General features: G+C 36.5%; 1 pseudogene; it reads left to right on the plus strand.

Moving 5' to 3' along the window:
- The window catches only part of LOC129015127 (angiogenic factor with G patch and FHA domains 1-like), a 30008-nt pseudogene extending 24534 nt beyond the window's left edge, over positions 1–5474 (plus strand).
- Positions 5475–9856: the final 4382 nt, after the last annotated feature.

The raw sequence follows: 9856 nt of genomic DNA on the forward strand, positions 1-9856 counted from the left end.
TGTGGTTTGATTTGCATTTCTCTAATGACCAGTGATGATGAGCTTTTTTTCATGCTTGTTGGCTGCATAAATGTCTTCTTTTGAGAAGTGTCTGTTCATATCCTTTGCCTATTTTTTGATGAGGTTTTTTTTGGTGTGTAAATTTGTTTAGGTTCTTTGTAGATTCTGGATATTAGACCTTTGTCGGATGGATAGACTGCAAACATTTTCTCCCATTCTGTACATTGTTTATTCATTCTAATGATAGTTTCTTTTGCTGAAGAGAAGCTCTTCAGTTTAAATAGATCCCATTTGTCAAGTTTGGCTTTTGTTGCAATTGCTTTTGGTGTTTTAGTCATGAAGTCTTTGCCCATGTGTATGTCCTGAATGATATTGCCTAGGTTTTCTTCTAGGGTTTTCATGGTTTTAGGTTTTAGGTTTAAGTCTTTAAGTCATCTTGAGTTAATTTATATAAGGTGTAAGGAAGGGATCCAGTTTCTGTTTTCTGCATATGGCTAGCCACTTTCCCCAGCACCATTTGTTAAATAGGAAATCCATTCCCCATTGCTTGTTTTTGTTAGGTGTGTCAAAGATCAGATGGCTGTAGATATGTGGTGTTATTTCTGAGGCCTCTGTTCTGTTCCATTGATCTATATATCTGCTTTGGTACCAGTACCATGCTGTTTTAGTTATGGTAGCCTTGTAGTATAGTTTGAAGTCAGGCAGCATGATACCTCCAGCTTTGTTCTTTTTCCTTAGTATTGTCTTGGCTATATGGACTCTTTTTTGTTCCATATGAAATTTAAAGTAGTTTCTTCTAGTTCTTTGAAGAAAGTCAATGGTGTCCTCTCTTATTTCCTTGAGCAGTGGTTTGTAGTTCTCATTGAAGAGGTCATTAGCAGAATATAAGTCTGTTGGGGAAATGGAATTCAAATATAAGTCCAAGGAGGAAAAGGAATTATGTAAAAATTATTTAAGAAGTTTTTTTGTAGCTCATAATCACAGGTCATTAGATAAATGCAAATCAAAACCACAATGAAATACCATCTCATGCCAGTTAGAATGGTGATCATTAAAAAGTCAGGAAACAACAGATGCAGGTGAGGGTGTGGAGAAATAGGTGAGGGTGTGGAGAAATAGGAATGTTTTTACACTGCTTGTGGGGGTGTAAAGAAGTTCAACCATTGTGGACGACAGTGTGGTGATTCATCAAGAATCTGGAACCACAAATACCATTTGACCCTGCAATCCCATTACTGGGTGTATACCGAAAGGATTGTAAATCATTCTACTATAAAGACATATGCACATGTATGTTTATTGCAGCACTATTAGCAATAGCAAAGACTTGGAATCAACCCTAATGCCCATCAGCAATAGAATAGATAAAGAAAATGTCGGATGTATACACTATGGGATACTATGCAGCCATTAAAAAAGAATGAGTTCATGTCCTTTGCACAGACATGGATGAAGCTGGAAGCCATCATTCTCAGTGAACTGACACAAGAACAAAAAACCAAACACCACATGTTTTCACTCATAAGTAGGAGCTGAACAATAAAAACACATGGACACAGGGAGAAGAACATCACACACCGGGGCCTGTTGGGGGGTGGGTGGCAAGGGGAAGGAGAGCATTATGACAATTACCTAATGCATGCAGGACCTAAAACCTAGATGACGGGTTTATAAGTGCAGCAAACCACCGTGGCATATGTATACCTATGTAACAAACCTACACTTTCTGCACATGTATCCTAGAACTGAAAGGAAAATAAAATAAACTAAAATAAAATTAAACTAAATTTAAAAAGACTCAAACGTAAGAACTGAAATCATGAATCCTCTAAAAAATAATAGGGAAAAAGCTCCTTGGCACCAGTCTTGGCAATGATGTTTTGGATTCTACACGAAGAACACAAGCAACAAAAGCAAAACTAAAAAAGTGCAACTATATCAAAGTAAAAAGTTTCTGCACAATAAAGGAAACAATCAACAAAATATAAAGGGAATATATGGGATGGGAGAAAATATTTGTGAACCACATGTAGGATAATATATTACTATCCAAAATATATGTAATACTAATCAATATGGAATAAAATTAATAGCAGAACAAAACAAAAACCAATTCCATGATTAATTGGGCAAAACATCTAAATAGCCATTTTTCCAAAGACATACAAATGGCCAGCAGGCATATAAAAAGATGCTTACCATCACTAATTATCAGAGTAATTAAAACCGAAATCCCAAGGCAATATCACCTTATGGTGGTGTTACAATAGCTATTATCAAAAAGTCAAAAGATAAAAAGTGTTAGGGATGCAGAGACACAATATTTGTACACCATTGCTGAGCATTTCCACTGGTGCAGCCATTATATATGAACAGACACTTCCCAAAAGAAGACATTTATGCAGCCAAAAGACACATGAAAAAATGCTCATCATCACTGGCCATCAGAGAAATGCAAATCAAAACCACAATGAGATAGCATCTCACACCAGTTAGAATGGCAATCATTAAAAAGTCAGGAAACAACAGGTGCTGGAGAGGATGTGGAGAAATAGGAACACTTTTACACTGTTGGTGGGACTGTAAACTAGTTCAACCATTGTGGAAGTCAGTGTGGCGATTCCTCCCAGGGATCTAGAACTAGAAATACCATTTGACCCAGCCATCCCATTACTGGGTATATACCCAAATGATTATAAATCATGCTGCTATAAAGACACATGCACACATACGTTTATTGCAGCACTATTCACAATAGCAAAGACTTGGAACCAACCCAAATGTCCAACAATGATAGACTGGATTAAGAAAATGTGGCACATATACACCATGGAATACTATGCAGCCATAAAAAGTGATGAGTTCATGTCGTTTGTAGGGACAGGGATGAAGCTGGAAACCATCATTCTCAGCAAACTACCGCAAGGATGAAAAACCAAACACCGCATGTTCTCACTCATAGGTGGGAGTTGAACAATGAGAACACATGGACACAGGAAGGGGAATATCACATACCGGGGCCTGTTGTGGGGTGGGGGGAGGGGGGAGGGATAGCATTAGGAGATATACCTAATGTTAAATGACGAGTTAATAGGTGCAGCACACCAACATGGGACATGTATACATATGTAACAGACCTACACATTGTGCACATGTACCCTAAAACTTAAAGTATAATAAAAAAACAAATGAATCCAGACAAAAAGAAAACAAAATTATTCTAAACATCTAATCTACTTTAAGTTCACAAAATGTTTTAAACATAATTTAGGCTATGCTTGACTTAACCTACTTGTTTATTTCCTACCAAGGATGACCAGGAACCAGCCATTGATATTGAAACATTCATTATTCTTACATTTTCTTTCTTTTTTCTGTATCCTTTCTATCTCTCTCTCTCTCTCTCTCTCTCTCTCTCTCTCTCTCTCTCTCTCTCTCTCTCTCACACACACACACACAAAGTTTTGGAGGTTTCTTGAAATTTTTAAACTAGAAGTACCATTAATCCCAATTCTGAGTATATAGCCAAAGGACATAGAATACGTACCACCAAGGATATCTGTACTCCTCTGATACAGATAAATGGATAAACTGTGTGAGAGAGAATTATAGCTTTAGTGAAGAATGAAATTCTTCATTTACAACAATATTAATGAACCTTGAAGAAATTATGCTAGGTGAAATAAGTGAAATGCAGAAAGACAAATACTGCATGATCTCATTTGTATGTGGAATCTTAAGGAAATAAAGAAAGAAAGAGAAAAAAGGAAGAAAAAAAAAAGCAAGCAAGAAAGAAAAGTGAGGAGATATCCATTGAAGGGTGCATACTGTCAGTTATATAATGAAAAACTGCTCAGGACCTAATGTGTAGAATGGTGACTATAGTTAATAATAATTTGTACTTGAAATTTGTTACAAAAGTAGATCCGAGTTACTCTCATCACACACACAAAAATGTATAAAGTAACTATGTAAGGGGATAGATATGATAACTAGTTTAATTGAGATAATTTAAAGATGTATACACATCTCAAAGCATTCTATTGTACACCCTAAATAGATACACTTTTTAATGTGTAAATCATAGCTCAATAAATGTGGAAAAAAATAAGAGTAATCAACAGGTCATATCTAGCCACAGGTAAATTTATTTAAAACTTTCTTGGCCACTCTTTCTGGCTCAACCTAGGAACGGCCCAAGCGCTTTTGGCCCCTTGATTTCTCCGACGCTCCTCCCGCTGTTCTTGTAGTTGCAGAAGATGTAATAGATCCCAGGAGTTTTCCGGGTTCCAGGCCGTGCAGATTGGACAGGGCCATCAGTCATCCCCTTGCTTGTTGCCCACAGCCCCGTTTGGCTCCAGGCAATGCATTTTACGGAGTCCTGGCAGTGGCCATAGCAGCCACCTGGGACGAGGCTGCCTTTCCTGCCTGCCCTCTTGTGCCCTCTGGCTCCTCAGGCTTCCAGTATGGCTCCAGTGCAGTCCCTCCTCTCGTTACTAGTGAAGGCAATGTAACTGCGGAAGATACTGAGGAGGAAAATGAGAAAAAAAATTGGACCCCGTGTATTAGAATAATTGTCATTAGATCACCCATGCTGCAGGCAGGATCACACTTTGTCATTACTGCTCTGAAACCTGCTAATTGGTTGAGAAAATGATCTGGATCATACTCTTTGAATCCCTGAAGTTGGTGTCAGTAAGTTTCATGCAGAAATTTATTTTCACCAAGACTTGAAAACTTATGTCCTTGTAGATGAAGACAGTCAAAATGGAAAAATTGCTAATGGAAAAAGTATTGTTCAGCTGAAAACTAAATGTGAGCCTTATGTAGCTTAGCATAGACATGAAGTGAAAATTGGTGAGACTGGGTTACCCTTTTACATTCACCCTGGCAGTCATACCTATGATGGCTGTGAACCACAGCAGGTTAGAGCTCACTTTTGCCTTGATAAGAAAGTTGAATTGTGTATTGGTCCAACACTAAGTAAGGAGAAAAAAGAGTTGGAAATAAGAAAATAATTTTATAAAATAGTAGTAAAATATGGTTTACAGAATATACATTTTGAAGAGGTATAGATATTGAAAAATCTAGAATATAAAGATACAGTTGGAGGACGTAGTGAGCAGACTGGAAGTGAAGGAACTTTCCAAAGAGATGGTGCTCCTGCATTTGTTCATTCTGAAATTACTGACAGCAACAAAGATCAGATGATGTTGGAGAAGATGGGTTGGTAAAAAGGAGGGGGCCTGGGGAAGGGTGGTGAAGAAATGAAAACTCCGATTCAGCTTTAGCTTTGGCGAACACATGTAGGCTTGGGGACAGACAGTCCATCCTCAACTGAAGATGTTCACCTTCTCCAAAACAAAAACAAACAAACTGGGACAAAGCATGAGATAGATTTGCTGAAAACTTCCCAGAAACTAAACCTTAAAAATGACCTAGGGACCATGCCTTGGGTAAAAGGGACTGTATAGTGAGGGTTAATCATAGAAAAACACCCAAGCTTTTTGAAAAATAGACTTTGGAATCTCTTACCTATTTTATTTATTTATTTATTTTTGCAAAACTCTTCTCCCCAAAAGAGTCTGTGGCACAGAGGAACTGTGTCACATTTTACCCCTTCCTGATTCAGAAATGTGTAATAAAGCTTGCTTTACAGCTTTTTAAAACCATTTTTAAACTGATAAATAGTGACTGAATCGAGTTATACAGTCAGTGGACTAAAGTTTACAGGGCACAGATGAGTTTATCAAACTTTATGATTTTATCTTGTCATTTACAACATCCATATAAGCAAAAACCCATATAAGCAAAAGTAATATGACCACGAATGACTTAAATGTACATTTGTCTCCATATATTCACAGTAAGACACAGAGCAAAAGAAACATCAAAAGTTTATAAAAATAAACCTAACTATACGCATCCTTGTTTATGCTGTTTAAAACCTACATCAAAGAACCTCCCGGCCAGGCGCGGTGGCTCATGCCTGTAATCCCAGCACTTTGGGAAGCTGAGGTGCGTGGATCACCTGAGGTCAGGAGTTCAAGACCAGCCTGACCAATATGATGAAACCTCGTCTCTACTAAAAATACAAAAATTAGCCGGGAATGGTGACATGCACCTTGTAATCCTAGCTACTTGGGAGGCTGAAACAAGAGAATTGCTTGAACCTAGGAGGCAGAGGTTGCAGTGAACCAAGATCGTGCCATTGCAGTCTAGCCTGGGCACCAACAGCAAAACTCCGTCTCAAAAACAAAAAGAACCTCTTATCCTCAAAATAGCATACATAATATTATTGGAGAACGAATTAACAGGTGACATATTGTAGAAAATTAGTCTGTTATTGTTTTCTTCTGTGAAGAATCTGTTTATTTGTACTATATATTCAGCATTTATATTTGGTTTGTATCATAGCTAATGAGATATTCAGATATAAACACCTGAGTAGAGTATTAAAATATTGTGCTAGTATTTGTAGTTTTCATAAATATTATTGCATGCAATGGAGTTGCATCAGAGAAATCTGATTTCTAGTAGAAAAGGAATACTTAGCCAGGGCCTAAAGTTTAAGACATTTATTGAAAATATCTTCAATTGTGATAAAAACATTATAACATTAACAAAATTTTCAATAAATTCTGAATTAAACAAAAAAATCAAATGATAACTTTTATGGAGTTGGGGAAGTGCTAATAAGGTAGAATGGCAATTGAAGCCAAAAGATCTGAGTTTGGGTAAATAATTTTATCCATAAAAACAATAATTCTGACCATATACTATTTACTACAGTGAAGTATTCCAGAAATTTGTGCATAATACATCATTAATTTTCAAATGGCAAAAAGTAATCACATTCTACAAAATATTACAATGTGGTCTATTGAAAAGATCAGTATTTCAAATGAACAAACTTTGAATTTCTCATCAGGTGGTGATCTATGCCATAGAAAATCTATGTAAAATATTTTACTCATGTGTGCAACTGTTGATATTTCTGCTTTTCAGAAAAATAACATGCTATAAAAACATAATAAACATAACTAAAATCACCCAGAAGTTACAAGAATTCACAAAATGCCTAACATAGTTGAAAGAAAATTATGGAAACTTCTCAGAATCAGAAGTAGATAAAGGTAATGATCCTGAGAAGTATCAACCTAAGAGGCCAGTGCTCCATTCAGATGCATCTGATCACAAGGATGTGAAATCTATGTGGGTCGTTCAGCTTTGGATAAGGCAAATGGAATAAACATAGATAAACTGCCTGCTGTCTTCTGGAGTGTGCTATCTTCCATATGTGAGAACTAAATTATAGATTATGTTGCACACAGGAGATAAGCTACTAATGTGAAGCATTAGATAAATTATATGGCACATAAAAGATATGAGGTTTATATTTAAATGTTTGCTAATACAATGAAAAAACAAGAAACCAAAATAATGTGTGAAAAACCTATGAGCTTGGCAAGTCATATTTGGAAGAGAGGCAAATGGAAAGTATTGAAAATGTAGTAAAAGTGTTTAATGTACAACATACAAATTACACATTAAAATAGACTGAGCTGATGAGAGGACTAGTAAACTGAACTGCTGAGCACAATTACTGTAGTCATATACTTTTTAGCAGGCAAATTAATACAAAATACAAATTGTTTATTATATATGAAGATTAGATGAGAAGAAATGAAAAACATTGAATGGTTTTACTATACTATATAAACAGGAAGGCAATATTCAAATAATCGGTGACTCATCGGTTTGAGAAATTGGAAACAAGACATGAATGAAGTTTAGAGTGTAATGTGTCAAAAAAGATAAATTAAGAAATACTTAAAAGAAATGATGGTTTTGGTTATTGTTAATACTGCTTCAATAAACATGAGAGTGCAATTATCTTTTGACATACTGATTTTATTTCCTCTTGATATATACCCAGTGATTAGATTGCTGGGTCAAATATATGGTAGTTCTATTTATAATTTCTTGAAAAACCTCCATGCTGTTTTCCCAAAGGGCTGTACAAATTTACATTCTCACCAACAGTCTATAAGTGCCCATCTACAGATGAATGAAGAAAATATTATACACAGACACACACACACACACACACACTTTCATACACACACAGGAATAATGTTTAGTAATAAAACAGAATAAACTTCTGTCATTTATGTCAATATGGACGAACCTAAAGGACATTATGTTAAGTGAAATATGCCAGTCACAGAAAGAAAAAAGACCACAAGATATCACTCATGTGAAATCTAAAAATGTTGATCTCATAGAAGTAGAGAGTAGAATGGTGGTTACCAGAGGCTAGGGAGAGTGAAGGGATGACGAAATGGGGAGAGGGTTGTCAAAGTTACAAAGTTACAGTTAGGGAGCATAAATTGTGGTGTTCTATTACACAGTTGGGTGACTATAGCTAATAATAATGTACTCTTTATTCTAAGACAGCTAAAAAGAGGACTTTGGATTTTATTAGCACAAAGAAATAATAAATGTTTAAGTGCTAGATATGCAAATTACCCTGATTGGGTCATTGTACAATGTATACATGCATAGAAACATCACACTATACCCCATGTGCATCAATTATGAATAAAATACCTCTTTAAAAAAGAATAATGATCAGCCGGGCAAGGTGGCTCACACCTGTAATCCCAACACCTTGGGAGGCCCAGGCTGGCAGCTCACGATGTCAGGAGTTAGAGACCAGCCTGGCCAACATGGCGAAACCCTGTCTCTACTAAAAATACAAAAATTAGCCGGGCATGGTGACATGTGCCTGTAATCCCAGCTACTCAGGAGGCTGAGGCAGGAGAATTGCTTGAAGCTGGGAGGTGGAGGTTGCAGTGAGCTGAGATCATGCCACTGCACTCCAGCCTGGATGACAGAGCAAGACTCCATCTTGAGAAAAAATAATAATAATAATGATCAAACTGCATGACACCAAAAAGAAGAAAAACTCTTACAAGCATTGAGATAGAAGACAGATAACCTGTGAAGCTGAGGGAAAACTCTTGCCTCTGTATCAAGTCAGAAAACAGTAAAATTAATATTAATAAAATATTAAAAGGAAAGCTCTGGACAGCATAGAAATGTATTAACTGAAAAGACAACCTATAAAATAATAGAAAATATGTGCATCTGACAAGGAGTTAATACCCAAAATATATGAGACTCAGCAGCAATACAAATCAAAAAACTCAACTAAAGAGTAAGCAAAAGACCTGAATAGACATTTTTCCAAAGAAGGCACAAAGAAATCCTTGACATCACTAATCATCTGGAAAATGCAATCCAAAACCACATGAGATAGTACCTCACCCCATTTAGAATGGCCATTATCAAGAAGACAAAAGATAACAAGTTTTGATGCAGATGTGGAGAAAAGGGAACACTTAAACACTATTGTTGTGAATGTAAATTTAGCACATTTTTAGATTTATTTGTTGATTTTTTAGAAACCGCATGGAAAACTATGCAGGTTTCTCAAAACAAACCAACCAACCAACCTAAAATGGAACTACCATATAATCCAGAAATTCCACTATTCAGTATATATCAAAAGGAAATAAAATCAGTGTATTGAAGAGATCTGCACTCCCATGTTTATCATAGTTCTATTAACAGTAGCCAAAGATATGGAATCAATATTAGAGTCCATCAAGGGATAAATGGATAAAGCAAATGTGGTGTATACAAACAATGGAATACGATTTAACCACAGAAAACATGAAATCCGGAGCTGCGCGCTGACGTTGGCCTCTGACGTGTTGCTGCGCGCCGGCTTCTGGCCTGGCCGCGGCGCGACAGTTGGGCGTCCTGCGCAGTCCCAACCTCAGGACTC

This window comes from Pongo pygmaeus, chromosome 18 (genome assembly GCF_028885625.2).
Source record: "Pongo pygmaeus isolate AG05252 chromosome 18, NHGRI_mPonPyg2-v2.0_pri, whole genome shotgun sequence".
NCBI lineage: Eukaryota > Metazoa > Chordata > Mammalia > Primates > Hominidae > Pongo > Pongo pygmaeus.